Genomic DNA, 16,639 nt, shown 5'->3' with positions numbered 1-16,639 from the left:
AATAATGTTTTCTTTAATTCTCTTCATCTGAACTATTACAGTTTTTCTCAGTTATTCTTTTAGCTACAGCTTTGCCCCCATGCCAATCTATCTGCAGATTACTTCTTGAGTAATGTTTTAATTATTACACTTTTCTGTCCAAAATTTTTCACAGCCTCTCCCACCATCTATTAAATATTTCCAAATTACATGGCATCTAAGGCCTTCCTCAGTCTACTCACAAGCCCTCCTGTTTGCCATTATTTCTCTTTCACTATTTAGTTTCCCTCCCTCCTGTTCATTTGTAAATATGTAATTTTCTTCTAAGAAACTTATTGTCTAACTAGAGGCCTGGTGCATGAATTTGTACACAGGTGGGGTCCAGCTGGCCCACTCCAATGGGGAGGGGGGGGATGGAGAGAGGGGCTGGCCAGGGGGAGGGGCCATGGGTGGTTGGCAGCCTGACCCCACTCCCTGGTCAAACTCCTGGTCAAACACCCGGTCAAGGGGACAGTTCACATATTAGCCTTTTATTATATAGGACTAGAGGCCCGGTGCACAAAAATTAGTGCACTGGGGCGGGGGGGGGGGGGGGTCCCCCAGCCCGGCCTGTGCCCTCTCGCAGTCTGGGACCCCTCGGGAGATAACGACCTGCTGGCTTAGGCCTGCTCCCGGGTGGCAGAGGGCAGGCCCAATCCCTAGGTGCAGCCCCTGGTCATGCACAGAGCAGGGCGGATCGGGAGGTTGCGATGCCACCCTCAGTCACGCTCAGGGTAGGGCCGATTGGGGGGTTGGGGCACCACCCCCTGTCACACTCAAGGCAGGGTCGATGGGGAGGTTGCGGCGCCACCCCCTGTCACGCACAGAGCAGGGCCAATCAGGGGGTTGGGGCGCTGCCCCCTGTCACTCACAGAGCAGGGCCCATCAGGGGGATTGGGGCTCCGTACCCTGTCACACACACAGCAGGGTCGATCAGGGGTTTGGGGAGCTCCCTCCTGTCATGCACAGAGCAGGGCCGATCAGGGGGTTGAGCTCCCCCCTGTCACTCACAGAGTAGGGCCGATAGGGGAACTGGGGCACCGCCCCCTGTCACACACAGAGCAGGGCGGATCAGGGGGTTGGGGCGCTGCACCCTGTCACACTCAGGGCAGGGCCAATGGGGAGGTTATGGCTCTACCCTGTCACACACAGAGCAAGGCCTGTGGAGGGGGGTTGTGGCGCCACCCCCTGTCACCCACAGAGCAGGGCCAATCAGGAGGTTGGGGCGCCGCCACTGTCACACTCAGGGCAGGGCCGATGGAGAGGTTATAGCTCTACCCTGTCACACACAGAGCAGGGCCCGTGGGGGGTGGGGGGTTGGGGCGCCGCACCCTGTCACACACAGAGCAGGGCTGATCAGGGGGTTGGGGCGCCTTCCCCTGTCATGAACAGAGCAGGGCGGATAGAGAGGTTGTGGCCCCGCCCCCTGTCACACACAGAGCCGCAGGGCGATCTGGGGATTGGGGAGCTCCCCCCTATCAGGCACAGAGCAGGGCTGATCAGGGGGTTTGGCGCTGTCCCCTGTCACGCTGATCCCGGTGCCGGGAGCCTCGCTGCTCCACTGATCCCAGTGCTGGGAGGCATATTACCCTTTTACTATATAGGATAGAGGCCTGGTGCATGGGTAGGGGCCGGCTGGTTTTCCCTGAAGGGTGTCCTGGATCAGGGTGGGGGTCCCCACTGGGGTGCCTGGCCAGGCTGGCTGAGGGGCTGAGGGCTGTTTTCCGGCTGGCATGAAGCTTCCAACCGCTCCTTTTTTTCTTTTCTTTTTTTTTTATTCTGGGCCAGCTTTAGCTCTGAGGCCTCGCTGCTGAAAACATCCATACAATGTTGCGGTCCGGCTGGCTGAAGCCTGGCTGAATGAAAGCCGGTTTCTGGGGTTTTGTTTAGCTTCTTATTTGCAACATAGTACATAGTTGCTTAGAGTTGCAGCTGAGAGGCCGGCAGCGGCAGGCGGGGAACATTGGAGTTCGCCGTCACTGGAGCAAGCAAGCCTCCCTGCTGGCTTCAGTGCATGGCTGCCGGCCGCCATCTTGGCTGACAGTTAATTTGCATAAGGATATGCTGATTAGCCAATGGGAAGGGTAGCGGTCGTATGCTAATTACCATGTTTCTCTTTTATTAGTGTAGATGAGGGAATCAGAAGAGTAAACAAATTATTATAGACATGATCAGTATCAGAATATTATTGCAGTAGTTCTAGACAGGGAGAAATGATGGGGAATTGAAGTAAAACACTAACATAGGGAAGAAAAGCAAGAGATAATTCTGGGAGGTAAAAGTCCTAAAAGAGCAATTGGCCCCTTTTGTGAGGCGAGGGAGACACACAGGCTCCTGCTGGCCTTGCAGAAGCAGACTGCCTATGCAGAGGGCCATGGCCAGGACACTGTGGGAAGCCCCCAGGACTTGAAGGAGGCCCTACGCATATATCCACAAGGCAATAAATTTTGCACAAGCCTGAGTGATCCTGGAAGGAGATACTTCCTGAGTCGAGCCTCCCGATATGAATATACCTGGGTTCCACCCCTAAGGTTAGTTAGCTGTGTAAGATTGGGCAGTTTCTTAATTCCTTGGAGCTTCAACTTCCACTTCTGCAAAAATAAGTGAATATCTCATGAGACAACATTAAGTGCCTAGTAAAGAACTCCGCTCTCTGTAACAAAAGGTTCCTTTCCCTTTTCCCTTTCTTACCGGATGTCCAAGTGGCCATTGAACTTAAGGGTCAGGAGCTCAAAAGAATAGTATGGCCTAGAGGTTAAAAAGTTGGCCTATCATCAGTGCCTACAAAGCAGTGGATAGAGAGGAAAATGCTGAGGAGAGAGTGCCAAGAGGGCTTTATTAGTTATCTCTTGCTGTAGAACAGTGTACAGTGGTGGCACAGGCATCAGGTAACTACTGTAGACACTCCCATTCATAAAAGGAGGAAACGGGAGAAGTAGATCTGAAATCCAACCAGATTAATGTTGGAAGTTTCTTGGTTAGAATCACTCATACTTCTGCTTGGGAATAATTGTCTATGGCTCATGGCTTCAGACCCTTGGCCCAAGCCTCTGAGTCATCCATCCTTTTCCATGGAAAGTATCCTGTGTTCACACGTCATTGTTTTCTCGGGCTGCTTTCTATTCCTAGAATTTTGAAGATTCAAAGACCTCTTTACATTTTGTACTGTCTTTGTTTCTTCCATCTAAATTGGCAGTGTTTCTGCCAATATAATTCTTTAAACAATTTTGTGGGTTTCTTATTAATCTTTCTTTTATCTTTTCTTAATTATTTTTGAAGTAATTAACTGCTTAAATTAAACATAACAAAATACTATGGGGCTTATAAATTGCATAGAAGTTAAATATGTGACAACAATAGCACAAAGGACTTAAAAGAGGATAAAAATTTATACTTTTGTAAAATACATATTCATATTTTAGCTGATGTCCACCATTGATATTTGTTTTCTATTTGTCCCATCTCTTCTTTGTTCCTTTGCATTTCTCTTCCTTCTTTTGAATAATTGGGTATTTTTTAATATTCCATTGTCTCTAAGAAGAATTATGCCTTGAAAATCTTCATGAACATTATTTATATTCTCTCTGCGTATGTCTTAATTACCAGCAAGATGCTGAATCTTACATATTACTGACTGGGCCATATTACTTGCCTTTTAGTTTTTTATGTTTTCCCATCACCATTTTCCCTTTCATGGCAGCCTCCACCTCCACCCTAGAGGAAATCACACGCATCTATCTCTTCAAGATTATTTCTTCACCACTTTGCGATTCTGCGGACACTGTTCAGGGACATCACCCTTACGTGGCTTAGAAGCCCTATGGTTTAAATAGCTCATTGAGACACAGATTTAGATCTTTCTGAGGTCTTTAATAGAGGGCTTACAGCCACTTCCTTAGCTTCATTCCTAGACCATGCCCTGGATATGATTTTTGCCTGGAAGCCATTTCTTGATTTTAGCATCACTTGCCATCTGGAAATCTGGGAATTTTGAAAATTAGTGAATCTTGGATCTTTATTATCTGATAGTTCTCTTTTAAGATTATATCGCCCCTCTCGGACTTTAATATAAGCAGCAGATTAAAACCAGGAGGCATTTAGGCACTGCCTGGAAATCTCCTTAGCTAGATCACGTGGTTTATTAGGCACACTTTCTACTTTGCATGTGATAGTATTGCTAAACTCTCTGCCACTGCATAACAAGGGTCCCCTGTCCTCCAGTTCCCGATAACATTTTCCTGAAGTCCTCACTGGCAGCCTCCTCTAAGGCCACCAAGTTCCTATTAATGCCTTTGAAGCACCTTAGACACTAACAGTCCCCAAGTCCTTCCAGTTTCTGCCCACCTGCTGCTCCAAAGCCCTCCTACATTTTAGGCTTTTGTTACAGTGCACCCCACTTGCAGATACCAAAATCCCTATTAGTTACATACTGCTGTTTAACAAATTACTCTAAAACTTGAGTACATAAAACAACAAATAGTCATTCTCAGTTTCATTAGCCAGGAGTTTGGGAGTGGTTTCACTGAATGGCTCTTGAGTTCAGAGGCTCTGATAAGGAGGTAGTCAAAACATCAGCTGGAGCTGCCGTCATCCAAAGGCTGGGCTGGGCTGGGCTGCAAGACCCATTTCTAAAATGGCTCGGTCACATGGCTCTTGGCAGGAGGCCTCAGCTCTTTGCCTCACAGGGCTCTGCATGGAGCTGCTTGAGTATTCCCAGGATGTAGCAGCAGGCTTTTCCCGGACCAAGATAGAAGAAGAAGCCACAGTGTCTTTTATGACCTAACCTCAGGAGTCATTCATTGTCATTTCTGTAATATCCTAGTGGTTACATGGACCAGCCCTATTCAGTGTGGAAGAGACTACACAAAGGCACAAATAACGGGCCAAGGGTCATTGGGGCTGTCAAGAAAGTGGGCTGCCATGAGGACTCATGGCAGAATGTAGGGTTTAAGCTGAGGAATGAGGTCCACTGAGGAGGAATAAGAGGTATGAGGAAACCCAAGACATAGCAGGAAAACCAGGACATAAAGGTGTTCTAAACACCTCCGAAGAATATCTAGGGGTGTAGAATTGTCAGTGTTGTCAGATGCCATAAGGAGACTCGGTGAGACAAGAACTGAAGAGGCCATTGCATTTGGCAATTGGGAGGTCACTGATGGCTCAAGGAAAGTGTATTCATTGACAAAATAGGGATAGAAGCCGGTTTGCAGTGGGTTGAGAGAAGCATGGGAGGTAAAGAAATGAAGAGACTGAACATGATTCTTTTTTAATCTTGATAGGGTAGTAACTAGAGAAAGTGAGGATTTTAAATGGAAGACACTTAGGCATGATCATATATAAGAAAAAATAAACAGCGAAGAGGCCAATGATGCACAGACTAAAGGAAGAAGGATTAATGTCATCAGATGTTAGAACGGAAGCAGAGGGAGGAGTCCAGATCACAGGTAGAAGGATTGACTGCGGGCGGGAGGAGTTTGTACCACTTATCTGCTGCAGCCAAACAAACCACCTGAAAACTTGGTGGCTTAAAGAAATTATTAGTTCTTGAGTCTGTTGGTCAGAAATCTATAGCACTCAATCAGGAGGTTCTTCTGCTGGGCTCAGTCATGAGGCTGCGGCCAGCTGTAGGCCAGCTGGGCCGGGTGGTCCCACAGCCTCACCTATGTCTTTGGTAGTTAACAGGCCATTGGCCCAGGTGCTGTTGGTTCTCTTCCACGTGACTTCGTCAGCAGGCAGCCCAGATGGGCGCACGAGCAGAGACTGCAAGCCTGCTGAGTCTGAGCTCAGAGTCATGCAGTATTTCTTCTGCCACATCCTGGTAGACAGAGCAAGTCTCAAGATCAGGCCAGATCCAAAGGGTAAGGGACAAGGTTTCAACTTCTAGTGAGAGCTGCTGAGAAAATCTGTGGCCATTTGTAACGCCCATAAAAGCCTCATACTTTGTGCAAATGTGAGGTTGGTGTGGGTTTTGCTGAAAGGAAAATGGAAAAAAAAAAAGTAGGAGGCTTTAAAAGAGTGATTTTCCACAATATCTAGTCCTGTATCCTGCCCATAATAGGCATTCAATAAATCTTCACAGAACATATAAGTGTTCAGACTTCTCATAACATTTCAGACATTTCTCACAAACATACACAAAAAAGCTTAATTATCTTAGTATGAAAATTATAAGCAACATTCTTTGCATCATGTTGGATGATGTTGTGTATACTATATAGGCACACAAAAATAGGTCCTCTGATCTCAAAATGTGTCCTTCAGTTTACGGTCAGTGCCCTGGACTCTGGTCTCCCCACCTTAGCCCTTCGGCCTCCCAGTGGCCTCTGGGATCGTAAGGACAGCGCTCCGGGAGGGGATTAGCAGTGCACTTCCGGCAAGACCATCCTCAGGTCCACATGCATGTCTAACTCCCCACTTTGGTTTAACTGTGAAAATTTCTTATTTATCATACACTGGACATGCGTTGTACAGTTACCAAATATTATCGAATTTAAAACTACATCAAGTTAAATTTGCCATATATTGTCTCTATCTGTAGTCATGGAAGTAGGTTTCCAGAAACCTGCAATGTCACCCTGGCTGTTGTGTGGGCAGCTCTCCGCAGGTCCACATGGGGAGGAAGATTGTGTGCCTTCCCTCCCCAGTGACAGTCACAAGCTGCTTATTGTTGCTGACAGTAAGATAGCTAAAGTCCGCAGTGAGGCAAGCAGTGCCTGGGACCATCTGGCACGGATTGCAATCCAAAATATTCTGTAAACACTGACTCCAGTTGAATACCCGAGACCAGTGACCATCGGCTGCATTTTTATTTCCGTTTTAAGCCGTAATGAAACAGCAAATGGAAGGCTGTAGACGCAGTTCCTTCACCTTTCTCTCTTAGAATATTTCTAGTTTTATAAGAAGGTCCAGTATTTATAAGAATGTTGTAGCATACATTCTCTGAGGAAGGTTATAGGGCCTTGGGAAATTACCAGGAGAAGTGAATGGGCCTGACAGTTTGGGTCATGAAGTAGCTGGTGGATAGAGCATCTTTGTGATTTCTTCACCATCTGTTGGGAAATATATTGACTCTATTTAAGTGAGAGGCAGAAGTTTGGATTGAGGTTTGTTTGTTTTTTCTATATATTTCAAAGTTTCTTTGTGAAAATGGTTTGCAGTATGACCTCGTTAAGACTTGGTAAGGTCTGTCACAAGAAATGGCAAAGATAGGATTGTGTTAGGGCACTTTATCCATCACAGGCTGGTTTCTGGGGTTTTCTACAAGCTTGCATGAAAGGGAGTGCCTGGGGATTATTTCAGCTGCGAAGCACCCAGAGGAATGACTGCTGGTGCTGCTAATGGCCTCTCTGTCCCCCACTGGCAATAAATTCTAGATACTGAAATACAGCTTTGGAGAAAAGTATACTGAAGATTCCTTAAGCTTTTTACAAGACACTCAAAGGCTTTTCACAAGCCAGTGCTCTGCTAATGTGAATTCTTGATGTCTAAACATAAAGTTCCTTTACGAAACTAATTTTAAATGTGAATTTTAATACAGAGTGCTTGGGGAAAGGGAATGCAGCTGGACCATTAAAGCATGGTATTTTGCCATTTTTAAGTAATGGGAAATACTGATCAAGAATGTTATAAAGATTTCAGCGTACATACTGTGATTGTCTTTCATCGTCACCTATTACCACAAGTCCATGCAGCAAACGCATTAACCCTGTTAAAGACAATGGCATCCCTGTTGTTCTGGGGCACGTTTTAATTATTTCCATGCCGACCAGGATATTGAAGAGCTTATTATCTAAAGGTCAGAGTAATGCCCAAGACATGGCCAAGCCCAAGAGTGTCAGATGCATGGAATGTTGGATGACTTCATAGTTACGAAATTATTTCATTTCTCATGATAATTCCCAACTTGCCAAGTTAGTGAATTTTAAGAACTCTGAGAACAGATTTTAAGATAAATGTGAAATAATCCATACTTTTGGAGTCCAGGACTTCCCTTCAGGCATTAGTTCATGTTTGACTTGCTTGACTTACACTTGGGGATAAAATGAGTTAGGACAAGGTCTTCGATACCACATTCCCTTACAGGGAAAGCAAACCCACTTGCACAACGTTGGCTGGCTCATGTTTCTTGTTACACAGGCTCTCAGAAGCAGCGGCTGCCACAAAATACTTTATTTAACCTTTATACAAATGTTTTCTTAGCATGGCAAGGCATTTTGGTTCAATGAAAATAAATAACTAAAATTTTTTTATTTCTTTCATATCCATCTGTTGACTGCTTTTTTGCTAATTAAAATTTAGGGATAACAATTAAAATTGTCTAAATTGCCATGATGACTAAAAATAAAGATTGCACGAAACTACTTGATCTTTTCTTAGGACACATGTTGGCTGGCCTGCCTTCTTCTACTTTACACTAAGCTAAATTTTGCTGAATGACTAATGTTACATTTGAGAAATATTTCAAAGAAAGTTTTGTTTGACACTTTGGCTGGGTGTCTCTATTGTTTATATTTGTATTTAGTCAAAATTGGTTTTCAAACAAAACCTGACACTAGGGCTCAGAAACTCAAATATGCATCCAAATTTGAATGATGATCAAAGGGTATCTATCTCCAGTTGCTTATCTCATTGGCTTCCATTTCTCAGCTCACCTAAATTATTCTTTATCATTTCCATCCGACATACTCTTATCTCTTCCACTGAAGAGTTGGTTCCAGCCAAGGGCTTGACGACCACTGACTAGCTTTCTGTCAAGAAAGTGTGTCTACGTGGTACCAAATCTCTTGCTGATAGTTCAACTCAATTAAGCAATTAAAGTTTTTATTTATTAAAGAAAATGTGAATTATGTTATTCTGTTTTATAGACACACCATCCTTTTCTGTACACACACATACACATATCAGAGCCCTCTGTGGTAGTGTCAAGGTGAATAATCTCAAAGACTGTCACACAATTCTAAATATAAGGGAGCTATTGGCATCACAATTCATATATTTTCAGTTGTGTATCATTGAATATAGGGGTGCTCACACCCTTTTGAAACATGAAAACAATACATGTGTAATGTGAAATGACCTCTTTAAAATAAGCATATATATATCTATATATCGTTTTATACTTTTTTACTGTATGCAGTTATATCTGATTTCATAATCGATAGGTTCCATAAAGTTATACTTTAAAAATGAATTTGCTCATTAAATCTTTTTGCAAAAATTTTTGTAATGTTAATTATTTTTTTCTAATTTAAATAGCTTCAATTTAGATAATTTTTAATAAAGAATACCCATTAAGCACCCCATTGTTATATTGATAATGAATAAATCAAGTGTCACTACTATTCACCCTACTGTTGCCTCTTTTTAAATTTACTTTTCTCTAAGTATGTCCATCTCAGCCAGAGATTGAAGAGACTAATGCCTGAACAGTGAAAAATATGTCATTGGTGAAAAATTAGTATTTTTTATTTCGAAAAAGATTATGATTTGGTTTTAGATATGTTGAAACATGTATTGAGCCTTAATGTTTGCTAGAAATGTGTGACATTTGACATTCTATTTGCCCACAGAAATTCAAATAATTTATTGGAAACTATATGGTGAAGTGACACAATGCACGGTTTTAAAGCTATGAAGATATAAGCTATCAATAGCATTATTTCTTTTTTATAGTAATTGAGTATATTGTTTTTTGTTCATACCTATGACATTTTCTCTCATATTTCTTCATCTATTTGTCATTTTGCTCTGCATAATTATAAAGGTCTTTAAGTCTTTTTCTTAAAAAACTATCATTGTGGATTGTTATTCTGCAAATGCATTTTTTCCTTGCTTTTATTTCTTTATCTAATTCCTTTTTATATTATTTAGTGTTTTTAATCTCAAACTGTTTTCCATTTACATGAGACTGTTCTTTCCCCTCAATATTTTCATACAGTTTTATAGAAATCATGTAATTTTGCATACTTTAGAGAAAACCCAAAACGTTCCTGGTATTTTTTTCCCCTGAATTCTGCGACAGGGTGCTTACTTTAGTCTCTTCTTCACCTCATTTTTTAAAAGATGATATTCATTCTCCTTTGCTTTGCAGTACTTTTTCATAGGTCTCTGGCTTCTTTTCATTTTATTTCTATTGTTTATTAATGACTAAAGGCCCAGTGCACAAAATTCGTGCACAGGTAGGGTCCCCGGCGGCTGCTGGCCGGGGCCTTCCTTCGTTCCGTGCCGCCCCCTGGTGGTCAGTGCACGTCATAGTGAGCAGTTGAACTCCCAAGGGGACAATTTGCATAATAGCCTTTTATTATAGGATTGAATTAAGTGGATAACCCTGGGCTAGACCTTGTTATCAGCTGAGGAATGGTGAGGTTTCTATAATGTCTCCAGCCACTGGGCAGATGATAAAGTCAGTTCCTCTTTTCTAGCTGGCATTAGCTAATTTTTTTCAACTATACAGCAGTAAAAGCTTCTTCACATTCTTTCATGCTTCTCTGATATCCTGCATTGTTCAAATTCCTGAACAACTACAATTTCTTCATTCGCAGATACTGGTTTTGTCGTTTTTCCTGACTCTCTATCTTGTGGCAAACACTCATAAAAAGCAACAGGATGCTGCTCGAACCTGTTGTTTCCAGAGAGCTGCCAGCTTCCGGTAGACATAGTCCTATAGTGGGGGTCATAGGGGATGGCATTATTTCAAACAGCCCAGCAACTGTCATTTACTTCGTTTCGGTGTCTTTAATACTTCAGTAAGGGATTGGGTACAAAAAGAACCACTCCAAGTTAGGCTGTTGCCTGCTTTTGTTTATCAGAAATCACAGCCCTGCGTATCTTTTACTCTGTTTCAGATGCGTCTTTTTTCATGTTGTTTCTTTGGGTAAGTGAAATACGCTCTCTGGTCAATCTTTTCACTTCCCCAAGCTGTATACCTCGAGTCCCACAACAGTTGTTTCCTTCCTCTCATAAAAATTTGCAGTATAAACTTTTTTCTTGTTAAATATCTGTTTCTCTCACTGTAGTGTGAGAATTTGTAGTGCAAGTAATGTGCCTCACTCATCTATATTCACCATGTGTAGTCCTGTCAGTTGGCTAATGGTAAACATTTAATAGATGTGGATCCTAAAAATGTTTGCTAAATTGAAAAACAAACAAACACACACTATTGCCCCTACGGAAAAACTCAAACTAATTACATGAAACTGCTCCAGGAGTCAAGTCAATGGCAATAGAGCAAGTCTGGGAGGAGCTTTGGAGGCTGCGGAGGTAACAGGGGAGCCTGGCACCAGTAGTAACATGCCCGCCCTGCAGAGGGAAAAAGGACAGTGGCTGGCGTGTGGGTGGCTTCACGCAGGAAGCTGTTTTTAACCAAACGTACCTTCTTACTGGAAATGCAGGTTCCGAATGCTTCCTACTAGACATTTTTCATCTTAATAACATTAATTTTATCTGATTGCAAAATAATACATATTTCTAGTATGGAATTTGGAAAATACATAAAAGCACACACACAAAAAGAGATTTAAAACACATAACCCCAACACAAGATAGCACTGTTAGCATTCTGGCATACTTGTAGCTATTTTCTCCCTTAAGAGTGGGCATATATACTTTCTGTTCATTTTACAAAAATGGGATGCCTACTGCACATAGTCTTTTGTAACGTGCTCTTTCTCAGTTAACCTATTGCTAATTGACATTGGTAATGTTTTTTATGCTGTGAGTTTTGTCAGCGGCCTGAAAGGATTCCACAGGAGAGGTATGGTTAAGAATAGAGGCTGAGTAAGCACACCTCCATTCAAAGCTTATACCTTGCCCTCCCCAACACTGAGGCCCTGGACAGGTCACTCAATCTTTCTGTCTCTTAGTTTGCTTTTTCATCTGTAAAATTAAATAAAATCTACCTTATAAGATTTTTTTAAGGAATGAACAAGACAGTATATTAAAAGTATCTTGTGCTTGGCACAATATGTGTCCGGTAAATGAGAGTTGATATTGATTGTACTATATTTTATTTGACCAATTTCCTGTTAATGCCACATTCTTATTATTTAAAAAATACTGGAATAAACATACATCTAGATAAATCCTTGTACATATCTATAATTATTACCTTAGTATAAATTCCCATGTAGAATTGATGAGTCAATGAGTATCTAAGGCTTGTGATACAAGGATCCCTCTCCAGCTACCATTTTCATTGTAACCCACATTTTGTGAGTTTGCTAGGTTTCCCTCTTGCAGGAGGCTGTTTTATGCTGATTGTACGGTATTCGTGGCCTTCATTGAATCCAGTCTTGAGGGAAAACCTACAAGCACTCATTTTGTAGAGGAGTAAACTTCCTGACACGTGTGTAATGACAGTGACTCCTCCGTTATATTATCTCGTAAAAGATTCAGCTGGAAAACTTCCTTTCTCTTTCTCCTTTTTCTTCCAAAGTATAATGCATCAAAAGAGTCCATGTTGTCTACTGGAATATAATTCAATTTGACTTATTTCCACTTTATCATTCTTTTAGGTGTGAGATTGTGTTCTATAAATGTAAAACAATATATAGGGTCCTAAGACTCCAGTATTGAATCAGGGTGACACCAAACATTAACCATTATCAGAAATTTTTCTACTTCGTTCTTAGCATTATTTCCAGTACTCTAAACATCCTAAAATTCAACTGCCTTGAAAAAACAATAATGAGCAACATAATTCATTTTCTTTTTATGTTAATGTGTTGGTGTGAAATATACAATCAGTTTTATGCATTTCAAACAAGCAATTTTACTTTAATCTATTGAATTTGATCTGTAGCTTTTCAGGTGTAATTTTAGATAGACAAAGAAAATTTATATTTTAACTTAATTTTCACTCATGGTGCTCACCTAGTGTACCATTTGGGGTCTACTTTATGCTTTAAACATTACGGTATCTGAATTATGGATCAGAGGGCTCTATTAAAGGCCATTCAAAATAGGGTCTTTTCTCAATATTTTGATTTGATATTCATTTTATGGTAATATTTTATGTGAAAATATCACTAATGTGTTTGCATATTTACTTTGGGTTATTGTTTCTTAATTCATTTATTTATTCAATACTGTGCACTGAGCTCTTGGGATACAGTGATAAGTTTCAAAGTTAAAAAATTATGTTGCCTAAGCTTTAATATATTAAAATACACTATATATTTATGTAATAAGTATATATAAATATAATGTGTGTATATATATGTATATGTATATATATATATGTATATATATATGTATGTATATATATTTTTTTCAGTCATTTATTTCACCTGGATAACATATTCAGGGGTTTTTTTCAGAACTCGTAAAATTTCTATAAAGGATACAATGGATTGGGAAAAGTTTTTAAGTTCTTTAGCTTTTCTTTTTTTTTTTTAAGAACATCACAAATTACTATATAGTAAATTGTTATAAAGTGGAAAACAATGCAAATGAATCTGAAGACAAATTTTTAATTTATAATCATTAGGTAGAAATAATCTTGATAATAATTTAAAAATTATGAAATAAAGTTCACAGAAAAGTATCTGGATCCTTCATTTATAATTAAGATATAATTTTTAAATTTTTCTTAACTATCCTCTTTCTCTTCTTTGGTACACACTGTTTTCCTAGATTTTGTAGATTTTATCTTGTTTTCTTTCCTCTGTAATCTGTCAATATGGGAATTCTCCCTTCAGACATGACTGTGGGTGGTCCTGAGAGCTGGTCCCCAGTCTCCTGATCAGTAATTTCGTTTTCAGCTTTATTTTGTATTGGAGAGGAAAAATGAGTGAAAAGCTGTATATACGAGGTCTTCAGTGGAAAAACGACGAATGTAGTCTTGTTGCCAGCACAGCATTGGGGGCTTGGTGGGAAGAGGAAGAGGAGAGGGATCTGCTGGAAAAAATGAAAATGTAGCCCCTTGGGACCTTCCATCAAGTGTGGCCACTGTACAACCTGCCTCATTGCTTAGTTTCTGTTTCCATTGAAAAGTTCAAACAAGAGTAGTTCCTATTTGATTTTTTTTCCCAATGGAAAATATTATTTACTAGCTAAGTAGTCCAAAGACAATGAAAAGCCTGGATAGGAAAGACGGTAGGGGAACTGAGTAAGGGAAGCTGAATAGAAAAGAGGAGAAAGGAAATATCCAAATTGACTTTTAAAAAAAACAACAACATAAAAATACCTTGGGCTCCAGACAAAAGGGATGGTGATATTTTGCTAAGCCCACTGCTTTCTCTCTCCCCTGTTTCTGGCCTACATTGCCTGTCATCCTGACTATTTTTTTTTATATATTTTTTATTGATTATTTACAGAGAGAAAGGGAGAGGGATAGAAAGTTAGAAACATTGATGAGAGAGAAACATCAATTCAGCTGCCTCCTGCACACTCCCTACTGGGGATGTGCCCGCAACCAAGGTATATGCCCTTGACTGGAATCGAACCCGGGACCCTTCAGTCCGCAGGCCGACGCATTATCCACTGAGCCAAACTAGTTAGGGCTGTCATCCTGACTATTGCCCTCTTACCTCCACACTCTACTCTTACCATTCTGTCAATACATTGCTCCCCTATACAGAAAGCTTCGGTAGCTACCCCCTGAATTCCTGAAAACACCAATTCCTTAGCTTAGGAAATCAGTGCTGACCGCAATCTAGTCTGACTTTACTCCTCACTCTTTTTTCATGTTCCCTTTCCTCCAACCAGTCGAGGCTATTAACTTTGCCCCAGGTATACCTTCTGACTTCCACATACCAGATTGTCCCTTTGGCCCAGAAATGGACTGTCATCTTTGCCAGCTGAAATCCTACCCAGACTCTGAGACCCAATTGCTTCATGAAGCTCTTCTAATCACATCAGCCTAGAAGCCCTCCTTTCTCTAGACTCCTGTATCATTTTGTACCTCTCCTAATGTCTCTTATTAGTTATTTGCACATGCCTTATTTTCCCTATAAAACCTTAAGCTTCTTGTTCTCTTCCTTGAGCTCTTCCTTATTTTCTCCATAGTGTCTAGCATCTTGCCCTCCTTATGGTATCTGAGTAAGAAAAATATATTGGATAAATGATGGAAGGAAATCTCATTAGGATCAGCTAGGCTAACATGAAGTTCAAATGCTTATGCCTGGTTTTATAGTTTCTTCTTGCTTGATGTCCGTGGGTGTCTGCCTCCTGCCCAAGTCAATGACACCACAGGAAGGAGGACTAGGAAAGCAGGCCTGCTGAATTCCCTTTTGTAGATTTCCCCTCAGGAATGTAATTCCTGACCTCATAAATTATATACATCTACTTGCCAATGATATTTAGATGCTTTTTAACAGTAGATCAAACATTGCAAATATTCTATTGGTGATGCATGTGGGAAGAAGTGTTATGTTTTTCTCCTACTTAACTTTTCTGTGTGAACTAAATCCAAATGAATCTGAATTTTTGTAATTCAAAGAAAATACTGCGCCAACATTTTGAGAACCACTAGCTGCCAAGTGAAACCTGACAGCATATTCCTTGGTGACATCCAGTCATTAAAAGCTGTGTACACAGAGTGAGCAGCTGCCTAAACTGTGCTCATATGCAAATGTGAACACTCCTCAATTAAAATTACATGGTGTACATTACAGTTTCTTTAGAAGCTATGAAATTTTCAAAATTAAATATAGTTGAGCTCGACCTTACGTACCTTGCCTTTTTTTTTTTTTTTTTTTTTTTTTTTTGTCATTTCCAGCTACTAGTCTCTCCAAAGAAAACAACTTTCTTGTTTCTTTTAGTTCTGTGTGTGCCCAAGCTTTTTTCCCAGTCGCTGCTACAAAAACTGAAATGGTTCCAAACATCACTATTGTTTTTTCTTTTTTTCTGTAACTAATATTTAAATATCAACTTTATGGTAGAGTGCATATAAGACCAAATTTTCCCTAAAGGTATTTATTGTCTAGAATGGTGTTTTTCGGTTTGTTGTTTTAATCAGTTAGCCTTCTTTTTTAGAAGTCATCTGAATGGTAGGTAGCCTTTTGATGACTGGCAGTTGTGTGGAGGAAGAACTGGAGTGGGGCCATATTAAAAGCTGGGAAATGAGTTAGATTTTTAAAAACGTTTTATTAAGATATATAAAAAACAAACCAAAAAAAAAAAAAGCTCTTAATATTTCACCAAAAATCACATCATGGTGACCAATGACCTTGGGAAAATGTTTTTATGATTAAATGTATGGATTTTATTCTTTTTTTTTCTTTTTAAATACATTATTTATTATTGATAGTATTACAGATATCTCCCATTTTCCTCCCCTTTACCCCTTCCCTCCCAGCCCCTATCTACCCACACAGGGAAATTTTTTAATTTAAGTACTTTATAAGTGCTCCCCTTAATGCTAAAACTGAAAAATAATCTTTTCATCTTTTGTTATTATGACAATTCCCATGCAAATCTTTAATATTTATTTTAAGGACTGATTATGCTAGCTCTTATAGAATGTTTTCAAAGTTTTATTCATTCTGTTAATTGGGAAAATGTTTCATGCACTTAGCCTTTGGTTAGCTTTTAAAAATTTATATGTGATATAAAAGAAAATATTAAGTTTGTATATCATGTAAATGTTTTTCCTAAAATGTCCGTTTTATTTTCTTATAGT

General features: G+C 40.3%; 1 protein-coding gene across 3 annotated transcripts in view; it reads left to right on the top strand.

Annotated features, from left to right (window-relative positions):
* VPS13B (vacuolar protein sorting 13 homolog B) overlaps positions 1 to 16,639 on the top strand; it is a 607,742-nt gene that overhangs the window by 530,922 nt on the left and 60,181 nt on the right. The gene's annotated exons all lie outside the window — the stretch shown is intronic.

The sequence above is a fragment of the Myotis yumanensis genome, unplaced genomic scaffold (assembly GCF_028538775.1).
Source record: "Myotis yumanensis isolate MYYU_CA2020_CCGP unplaced genomic scaffold, mMyoYum1.0.hap1 SCAF_15, whole genome shotgun sequence".
NCBI lineage: Eukaryota > Metazoa > Chordata > Mammalia > Chiroptera > Vespertilionidae > Myotis > Myotis yumanensis.
Note: the sequence above shows the minus strand (reverse complement) of the source record. Positions and strands in the feature narration are given on the sequence as shown.